This window comes from Ruditapes philippinarum, unplaced genomic scaffold (assembly GCF_026571515.1).
Source record: "Ruditapes philippinarum isolate M1 unplaced genomic scaffold, ASM2657151v2 ctg6762_1_1_1_1, whole genome shotgun sequence".
Classification (NCBI taxonomy): Eukaryota; Metazoa; Mollusca; class Bivalvia; order Venerida; family Veneridae; genus Ruditapes; species Ruditapes philippinarum.
In genome coordinates this window covers 127,995-139,393 of record NW_026859800.1, presented here as the reverse complement: position 1 = coordinate 139,393, position 11,399 = coordinate 127,995, and the positions used below count along the sequence as shown (strand labels likewise).

The following is an 11,399-nucleotide window of genomic DNA, read 5'->3' as shown; positions in this document are numbered from 1 at the left end:
GATATTTTCTATATATACTAGGTAAAATGTATGAATGTTACATAGACTTTTAAATCTCTGTGAGCTTATTGGCCTGATGGCTATTCGTCCGTCTGTCGTACACATGTACATAGTGTGTGCAATCTCATCCGTTCAGTAACTACTTGACTAAATGTGATGAAATTTACATGACTTTCTACCAATTAAGTTGTTCAAATGGTTTCGGTTGCAATCGGGGATACGAAAACCCAAAACATAGATTTTGAAAAAAAGGCAATGTTTAAAGACCCTTCTCATCTCGAACCAAAAGCATTCAAATCAAATCATGATCATGGCGTCATTTCGAATGCTTCTTTGTTGCGATTATTTTGTCATTATTAAATTAAAAGTCGTTTTATTTTATTTCAGACATCCTGTATAGCAGTTTTCATGTTTCTGAAAAAGAAAATAAAATATTGAAAGTTATAGAGTATAAATTAAGGTCAGACAATTACAATATCTTCTCTAGTGAGCCTGATGGAGGTACATTATAGTGGCAGAGTCGGGATAAGGCCGTCGACTTCAAATCATCTTCTTTCATTTACTGCTGTAGTTGAAATCCAATCATGACTGGATTCTTTGTATGTGAGGAATCTATCAAGCTAATTTACGGAAGGTCGGTGGTTCTAGTCAGGTGCCCGCTCGTGTCTGAAATGTTTCACAAAGGGTATCTGGGGTCTTTCTTTACACGAAAGCAGGAATGTTTTCACATGACCTCAGTGTCGTTGAAACTTAAAATCCAAGAAAGCCAAACGTAACAAAATAGAGTTAAACAGAATCCCTTAAGAAATTCCAACACAACCAAATTGAAAATGTTCATAAACCCTTTTAAATACTTACAAAATACATTATAATAGATGGAAATTCCAACTTAAAATAAAAATTTAAGGTTGCAGTATTGCTCACTTAAATACTGTTTAATCATTCTTAGGGTATTGCCTGCTTGTTAATTGTGTCTTTTGACAGCTTATCTATGGTATGCAGGCTTCATAACCTCCGATCCCTTCTCAAAATTTCATTTTGTTTAGTTTCACTCATTGTATTCTCGTTTAGGGCACACGCAATTTTTAACCTGGGGGTAATATGCCGCTTTTCATAGAATGGCAATAACGTGTCACATTGAAGGTTCCGTGATAACCGCCATATGAACATATCAAATCAGAAGTGTACCAGTTCATGTTTAATGTGAATTCTGCTGAAGCCGGTGCTAGGAGGCGTGAACGGTAGCTTACAGTTACACTACCGTCCATGAACAGGTTTAATCAAACTGAACCTGCAACATTTTCATGTTTTCCGTGTTGGACTTCTGTTAAGGATTCTTTTTTCTCTATTTTATTACTAATAGGCATTATTATAATGTGTAATGAAATCAAGCACAATCATCCTTCTCTCAATACAATTCGATAAAAGTTACTGTTGTTGTCGTGAAAACAGTCCTTACTTAGGACATTACTTATTCTACAAAAAGTCTCAATCTGAAACTTAAAGTAAGAAAAATAGCAAACTATAACTTTTCTGCTGAAGAAAAAAAGTAATACAACCTTTCAAGAATGTATTAAATAGAAAGGTATGAGTTATTTCATAAAAATAATGGGTTTGAAATTTGGCAAGTATCTAAACTGTAACAGAAATCTGGGTATAAACTGTAACAAAATTGGATCAAAGTCGCTATACCCAGCAAACACATGACGTTAAAATAACGTCGGATTAATGTTAGATTTTGGTCACGACGTCGGCGACCAAAATACGACGTAAATCTGACGTTAAAATACTGATGTCTAATAGACGTTTCTTTTTGACGTCGTACTAACGTCAGGTTATGGTCGGTGTCCTGACGGTAGGTAAAAAAATAACAAAAAATAATCCTTATTCGCTGTTGTAATCATTTAAACTTTTTTTCAAATGTTATTTGGATTAAATATGAAGTGTTCTTATATGAATACAGACCAAGATCGCGGCGCTGCAACCTAATAAAACATAAAGGTGGCGCTGTATATACGCAAGTTACATGTGTTATTGTTATAAAATCTATTTATAGCTGCAGATCTGTTTACAAGTTCCAATCATTTAACGTTGTAATATTATCATTTGTGGTATATTATGTGTATCAAAATGACGAGTTTTAATAGTGCTTTAACATTTAATCATAGTGACAGAAAAGGGAAAGAAAACATAATTAACCTTTAATTCGAATCTAAAGTCACGTGGATGGAAATTCAAATTCGTAGGCGTTACGTTTTGGCTGTCGGTCAGGAATCGGGATGCATTGATAAGTGAATATTATAGGTTTTCTTGAACAAAAAGGTCAGTTCAATTTATTTAGATTGATTTCTACTTTGTATTTGATAAATAATTGCATGATTGCAAGCACTCTTAAATTTGATTATCATTATTTGAACAGCTGAAGTAAAATGTCACACAAATTCGCGATAATGTCTAATAATAAATTTTTTTAAAATTGACATGTTTTAACTCTGCTTGTGAAGAGTTTATAATATGCCTTTCAGTACTACCAAAGAGAATGCTTAGTTTTCATATTTTTCTTAAACTGTGATGTTTTTGTCAGTTAAAATCTGAGAATTGAGAATGAATTTGTACGATTTCGAGCATTTCGGACCAAGACGTTTCGGTCCCAAATAACCAAAAACGTTCCGGTCCCAAATAACGCAAGACGTTTTGGTTCCAGACATTTCGGCATTAAATCTTTAATTTAAAACTATGAAATATTTTAGACTTGCGTAACTGTACTATTTCAAACGTAGAATATATACATAAGTTAGAATATAATTTTCTTTTCAGGTAGTTAAAGAGTTGGACATGCTCTCAAAGGTCGGAGGGACGGAAACACGTGAATGTGTAAAAAGAAACATATGAAAGTAAGATTTTTGTAAATTCTATTACATACTTTAATCCATACTAAACTGGAGTTTAAAAGCGGCTTTTTAAATGTTCAGTATTTATGTTTACTTTTAATTTTTGTTAAAGCTCTCTTATAAAAAGTTGGCAAAATTGTTCATTAAGTTAAGATAACCATGAAAACATTTTTGCTTGTTATTTTTACATGTTTTATAAATTTGTTTTTTTTTTTTCAGTGAAAATGATGTCACACACGCTATTGGGCGCTACAAACGCTACATATCCTCCGGACAGACGAGGGGTGCTGAAAGAAGGTCATATCTTAAAGCATCACACCTCAAAATTGTTGCTCATTCTCATGGATATCTAAAAGTATAACTTTGTGAAGTAACTAAAAGGCAGCAATTTATACATTACTGACAATTATCAAAGGAGGTCAAAATATGCAAAATGGCACTAAATGTTTTAGAAATGCTGTAGAAATATAGTTAAAGTACTGAAAAATCTGTCATTAATTGCTTGAAACATTATTATCAGAATCTTTTAACTTTAATTAAAATTATAATATTTTCATTGTTTTATTTGATAAGGCAAACTTTGATAGAAATGTGCATACATTGTTTTGTTCTTTAATATTTGTACATGTTTTCTTAGTTTCATATATGTCATTGTTTTTGTAATACTTTTTGTTTTGTAATTAACATTTTTTATGTTTTATTTTGTTTAATTTATGAAAATTATTTAACCTTGCAGAATTTACTAAAATTGTATGTATCAGCTTAAAATTGCAACTTTTATCTGAAATTTAAAAAGCACGAAACATATTTTTGCTTTTAGTTTTCTGTTATACATTTCATTTGAGGGAAAGTTTCTTAATAGAATGAGTTACATTAAATAAGATCAAATCAGGATTAGCCAGAAAATATTTATGACGTGGTGAAACAAAAAGGATTAGGGGAATGATAAGATGAAGGCCAGAAAATGATCAGATTTAGGGCAGAAAAGGGTTAATATTTAGGTCGGAAAATGGTCAGATTGAGGTCGGAAAATGGCTAGAAACTGGTTAGATTTAGGTCGGAAAATGGTCAGATTGAGGTCGGAAAATGGTCAGATTGAGGTCGGAAAATGGTTAGATAATGGTCAGATTTTGGTCAGAAAAAGGTTAAATAATGGTTAGATTCTGACGTCTACCTGACGTCAGATTATTACGTCAAAAAAACTTTCAAATCCAACCGTTTTCCCGACCGTCATCCGACGTCAGAACCTGACTTAAATCTGACGTCAGTATGACGACTTGTGTTTGCTGGGATAGATCTATGCTGTAACCCTTCACAAATTACCTCGCTCTATACTGTAACATTGTTTATTTTTTCAAACGTATTTTACCAACAGGAAAATAGGTTCAACTGGTCATTTACTTTTATAAACGTTTCTAAACATAAAGGACTAACGTTTTGTAGATTTACTTTCTCTAGGCATGCTTAAATAATGTCGGAATGGGAGAAAAATGCGTTGGTCTCTCGATTCAAATTTTTGAACTGTCAAATCTGCATATTTATGAGACAAAATAGAGATAAATTTGCGGTGCAGGGTCTGAAGAAATATATGACTAGATACCGGATTCTGTTCCTTACAAGCAAAGCACAAAAACATCTTTTAGAAACTAAACTACTAGTAGTATGGACCGGAATAAAAATCACCTACCTCTCTTCCCATAAATAATCCTCCATCTTGAAAATTCTATACTGTAACCGAAAAACGCGATACTGTAACACGTTCCCTACGGTGTAATAAGGAACCATACATAAAGTTTGATGAAATTTAGTGGTACATCATGTAAATAGTTGCTTTAAATACACCTAAGACTGAGGTAAATGGTAAAACTCTGTAGCCAATAAAAATGTAACTGCCTTGAAAAAAATTATCACAATTTTAAACAGGTGACTATTTTGATATAGTCAAAGTCGTACAATTTTCATTGTTCCATTTAAAACAAACAGTTTCTTATTGTTTTTCTGATAACATCTGATAATCAAGTATAGTATTTCTGCAGCAGGAGTTGAAGTAAATACAACATGTGACTTTATGCAATTTAGTCAGACATAACATTAGCGTCACTGACTGTGTTCAAATTTAGGTTGTGATTGAAACATGGTTGTTTCGGGATATGTTTATCACAAAAGATAAAAAATAGGAATTTAAGTGAAAAAATAGGGCATTTTTAGGAATTCCCTTAGAATTTTTCATATTTTTTTTTTTGGATTTTTAGCCAAACTGAAAATTAAGGATTTTTTTAAGAATTTTAGGGACGCTGGACAGCCTGTATTAATATACTAGATACATGTTTGTGCTATATACAGTCATGTCATTCGTTTGTCCCCGTGAGCTATTTGTTCTGATAGAATACTGAAAGTGAAACTTATCAAACTTATTTCATTATTTATATATCTTGTAAATGTCAGCCAACAGCGAGTTGTTTGTTACCTGAAGTTCAAGTCTGTACATCAAATAGCATTGTAACACCGCACTTTGGGGTTAAACGCACTTTGGGGTCCGACCCCAAAGTGCGTTACGTACTTTGGGGTCCAACCCCATAGTGCGTTACGCACTTTGGGTCCAATTTCGACCCCAAAGTGCGTTAAACAGGTACATATACATTTTTTAACATCAGGCAAACGACCGCACTTTGGGGTCATCGAAAATTTATGTTCATTATGTTTTAAATAATATATTGTAGTCAAAGCCAATGGTAAACAAAAAATCAAAGCACTGAAAGTACTGTTGGAAGGAAATTTTCATAGAAATTCCCAATGCGTGTGAATTAAAAACAAAGGAATATGTGCAAGCTTCAATCTACAGCTAGCTGATTTGATGACGTAAAATGTGACGTCATTGTTTCCGTTTTTGCACTACTCATGTTCAGTGGGCTGATAACTAGTTCTTGGCCCAGGGCCCCAAACCCATAAGTTGTAACACTCATAATCAGTTGAAATCATAGGCAATTCTGTTACTAATATAGTAATAAGTGAATTAATAGATAATACCACTGCATTATGAACACAAAGAACCACTCAGTTTGACCTAAATCGGCCATGACTTATATAACTACTTCATAGGAATTCAAGACCATGCCATAAGCATTATTTAATCATAGTTAATGAAGAGACTTTTTATTTTAAACTCCAGGACAAGAAAAGCTCATCATGTGCTTACATTTGTAAGTTCAAACATAACTAATTGTGTTTTAGTATGAAATTGATGTACATGCTGTTAAAGTCATAGCAAAACAAAGAACAATGATTTAAAATAAACTTTTATTGTCAAAACTTGCATAAAAGTAAAAATATATGTAATATAAAAAATAAATGATTAAATATATGGAGATAATGAAATTTAGTTTGTCAGATAAAATGTGTAAAAGGAACTCCACTGAGGTTTTTTGACATGATGAGACTGAAATTTATTTTTCTAGATTAATGTACCACTAGATGTATGTTTTGACCACTAATCTTTGAGAAAAATTTCAGATCATTTGCACACTTCGTTTTTCAAGAATAATTATTCAAATTGTAAAAAAATGACCCAAAATGAAAGTGTTTAAACACATATCACGCAGATCAGGCTGAGAAAAGCATAAAAAAATGATTTTCAATTTATTTCAAAGTATATTTCTTCACTATCTGTGCATATATTTCTGTATCAAGTGCCCCGGCTCATTTCTGTAGAAATTCAAATGTTATGTTTTAGGCTTTTAAACCTCAATGGAGTGAGTCCCTTTAAATTATTGGTACATATTGAGGTGATACAAGTTATAACAATCTGAATGAAAGAAGCTTTAATGCAAACGGCCAGTAATATAGGAGGTGCTGTTTTAAGGATTTTTTACATACAAGACTGACATTATACAACAAAATATAGTCAAAAGTAGAAATGTGCCCATAGGACTTGAATGCCTGCGTTAAGAACAATGCTTATATTGAGTGGGTAATCAAAATATGTACATAATTAGACAAGCCCACTGGCAGCATATATCAAGCCTGTTGCCATTATTCAGAACTGAACCTTAAAGCTTCAGATTGGGGAGAAAGATGTATACATAAGTGAACATTTGTGATAAATGTTATGAAAATCCAGCCATGTATATAGAAATATACTCTCATGTTTTAAGTTATTATTTGACTTTTGATCCAAAGTAGTGACCTTGATCTTTGCAACAGACACCTGATTTTTCATACTACACTCCAACTCACTAAAGACTGTTAAATTTTGCCAGAGTTATATGAAAAATCTTTATAGATTTCAAAAGCATTCAAATATTATCAGTTATAAATCAATTTTTTGCATATGATTTGGTAAGGAAGGCACAATGTTGTATAAATTTTGTGGAATGTAACTGAAATCATACTTGACTTGTGTTTTGATATATTGTTGAATATACCAGTTATAAATTGAATCCTTAAAAGGTGTACAAATCTTATTGGTTGTAAACTAAAATTTCAGTGGAAATTTCACATACTGACCGGACTGACAGACAGGGTAACACTTAATGCCCTGTCACCATTCTTTAAATGGCATGGGCATATAAACATAGAACAGGTTAGCTTACAAGAGCATTTCTGTTTTCATATTTTACTAGGTAAAGTACAAAGAAATGATATTGTTATAATTTTATGAGCCATCACATCAAACCGTGATCAATGTAATATGAAGTATGGGAAAATAAGTAACAAGAAGTGCATGTTTAACTAAAACAGAATGTATGATTCAGAGGAACACTGTAAAAATAAAGTAAATAATGTTAAAAAAAAACAACAACAAAAAAAAACATAAAAAAAGTTGACCATCATTTGGACTTTCATGAGTTGGCCATGCTAATCTTAGAATAAGAACATAAATAAAATACAACATTATACAAAAGGTAGTACAAAAAATACAATGATCAAAAGTTTGAAAGTGAACACTTGTTGGTAAAATAAACAAGAATTTGTAACGGAGATACCAACGTCCCCCGCCTCAGGGAAGTTTTATATGAAGCAAAAAATTGTGCTATTTCAAAAGATTGAGGCAGGGATCTAAGGATTTTCAGTCCAAAATTATGATCAATGCTAGATCTGCAAATGCAACAATAAATTTATTAAAGAAATAAAATGAAATACTGAATTTCAAAATATATCATGTTAAGCTTTGCAGGGATTTTTGGCTTATTTTATAGCCGTTATTGGGACATATTCCCAATTGAAAATAGTATATTATTTTCCCAATCCAAAGGAAAATATTCCCAATTGAAAGTTACAAAAATATAAATATTGAATAAAGAATTCTAAAATCTTTGAAAATAAGGGCTTCTTTACTGTAATAGTGTTTAAATGATTGAAGAAGCCATCCAAGGCAGCGATTGCTTGCATACATTTAATCACTGCAAACTTTCAGTCATGCATTTTTTCCCAATTTTAACAAAATATCGCTGAAATTCCCAGTTGCATGGGTATGGGTTATGTTCCCAAAATCCTGGAAAAAATCCCTGCTTTGACCTCTAAGTGTGACCTTGACCTTGGAGGTAGGGGTGCAGGTGTTGTGCATGACATATCATCTTATCATTGTGACTATTTGTGCCAAGTATTTTCCAAATCCCTTCATCTATGAAGAAGTTATGGACGGGGCATAAAATATACCATATAACAGACTTTGTTACCTTTATACCTCTAAGTGTGACCTTGACCTTGGAGGCAGGGGTGCAGGTGTTGTAATTGACATATCGTCTTATTATTGTGACTATTTGTGCCAAGTTATTTCAAAATCCCTTGAACTATGAAGAAGTTCTACATTGGACACAATATATACCCTTTAAAAGACTATGTTAATTTTTTACCTTGAAATGTGACCCTGACCTTGAAGGTAGGGATGCAGGTGTTGCGCATGACACATTGTCTTATTATAGTGAATATTTGTGCCAAGTGTTTTCTAAATCCTTTGATATACAAAAAAGTTATGGACCGGACAAAAAAAAAACCCTATAACAGGCTATGTTAATCTTAGACCTCCAAGTGTGACCTTGACCTTGTAGGTTGGTGACCGATTGTTGCGCATGACACATCATCTCATTGTTGTGAACAATTGTGGCAAGTATTTACAAAATCCCTTCAAAGATAAGAAAGGTATAGACTGGACACGAGATATATCCTCAAATGGACAATGTTGACCTTGAATGAGCAAGTGTGACCTTGACCCTGAAGGTAGGGGTTTGGTTGTTGCACATCATTGTCTTATTATAACAAACATTTGTGCCTAGTTATTTCAAATTCCTTCAAGAAATGACAAAGTTATGGACCGGACACGAAATATACCCTGTAACAGGCTATGCTAATATTTGACCTCCAAGTGTGACCTTGACCTAGGAGGCAGGTGACCTGTTGTTGAGCATGACACATCTTCTCATTATTGTGAGCAATTGTTGCAAGTATTTACAAAATCCCTTTAGAGATAGGAAAGTTATAGACCGGACACGAGATATACTCTCAAATAGACAAGTTGACCTTGAATGAGCAAGTGCGACCTTGACCCTGGAGGTAGGGGTCTGGTTGTTGACATGACTCATTGTCTTATTATAACAATCATTTGTGCCAAGTTATTTCAAATTCCTTCAATAAAAGCTTGAAGTTGATAAAGATTTGTTCATACATATTTCAACAAGAGGGCCATGTGTATATAGGCCCCTGGAGCGGGGCCAGTTTAAACCCCAGGGCTTTTATTTGACCAAACTTGTAAGACACCTGTTAGAAGATGTTTCATGATGTTAAGTTTTTACTACACACATATAATGTTAAACAAAGACCTGTTGCACCACCCCCCACCCCGGCATGGCCAATTTTTATACAAGGGCTTAAATTTGAACAAACTTGGTCGACACCATAAGATGTTTCATGCTAAAACATCTAGGCTCTAGCTCATTGGGTTTTTTTAAAAGAAGATTTTCTAAGTTTTTACTCTACACAAATAGTTTTCAAAACAATGAAACCCCTGGGGCGGGCCAGTTTTGACCCCAGGGCTTTTATTTGAACAAACCTTGTACAAACTTACCAGAAGATGTTTCATGCTTAATATCTAAACTCTAGCTATTTGGGTTTTTTCAAAAAGAAGGTTTTAAAGTTTTTGCTATACACATATAAGGAAAATCAATGACCCCCGGGAGGGGCCAATTTTGACCCCAGGGCTTTTATTTGAACAAACTTTGTAGACACTTACCACAGAAGATGTTTCATGCTTAATATCTAAACTCTAGCTATTTTGGTTCTTTAAAAGAAGATTTTTAAGTTTTTACTATATGCATATAGGGAAATTCAATGACCCCATTCGGCCGGGGTCAATTTTGACCCCCAGGGCTTTTATTTGAACAAACTTGGTAGACACTCACTAGAAGATGTTTCATACCTTTAAAAGAAGATACTTTGTCTAAGCTCTAGCTCTTTGGGTTCTTTAAAAGAAGATACTTTAAGTTTTTTTCTTTTGGTTGCCATGGCAACCAGCGTTCTATGAACAATATTTAGAGGTGACCACCAAAGAAGTTTGGATGAAATTGGCTTAGTGGTTTATGAGGAGATGTCATTTAAGTAAAAGTTTACGGACGGAAGCCAAGACGAAAAGCGATCAAAAAAGCTCACCCTGTCACTTTGTGACAGGTGAGCTAACAAGAGCTGTCAGAAGGACAGCGCGCTCGACTTTTTTAGTGCTTGCCTATAAAACAAAAACTTTGACAGTTAAGGGCACACAAGACTTTAACTAGGAATTTCTAAGTACAAATCAAGAAACATTTTCACAGAGTTATCTTCTCTTGCTTACAGATAGGTCTCATGATGGCACATGTTATAACAGAACTCCAACTTCCAAAAGTAATATCTCAAATGGTTAAGTCAACAAGTGGACTTGAAAATCAACTGAGTTTCTAAGTCAAAAAGGGCCATAATTCAAATAAAATCCTTAACAGAATTACCTTCTCCTGCCCATGTTTTGGGGACATGATGGTTAACAAGTATTCCAACTTTCAAATTAATATCTCAAACAGTTCAGTCAAAAAGTGGACTGGTACTAAAAACTTAACCAAGATTCTAAGTCATAAAAGGCCTTAATTTTTAAAACAAATCCTTGACAGAGTTACCTTCTCTTGCGTACAGATGGGGGTAATGATGTGAAATAGCATTAAAAGTTTCAAAGCAATATCTCAAAGGGTTAAGGGCAATAAGTGGATTTTACCCATATTCAATGTATTTTCTAAGTGAAAAAGGGGCATAATTCTGTCAAAAACCTTGACAGAGTTATGTCCTCTTGTCTGTTGATGAAGGTCGTGATGGTAAACAAGTATGGTCAGTTTCAAAGCAATACCTCCAATGGTTTTGAAATAAAGTGAGGTGGTACAAAAAACTTAACCAAGCTCAATACACTTTCTAAGTCTAAAAAGGGCCATAATTCTGTCAAAAACCTTGACAGAGTTATGTACTCTTGTCTGTAGATGGAGGTTATGATGGTGAACA

General features: G+C 33.5%; 1 long non-coding RNA gene across 1 annotated transcript; it reads left to right on the top strand.

Moving 5' to 3' along the window:
* The first annotated feature begins 1,696 nt into the window (after positions 1-1,696).
* Positions 1,697-3,529, top strand: LOC132757955 (uncharacterized). Its single transcript, XR_009629521.1, has 3 exons — positions 1,697-2,322; positions 2,818-2,894; positions 3,111-3,529. It is a non-coding gene; the product is annotated as an uncharacterized LOC132757955 (long non-coding RNA).
* Positions 3,530-11,399: the final 7,870 nt, after the last annotated feature.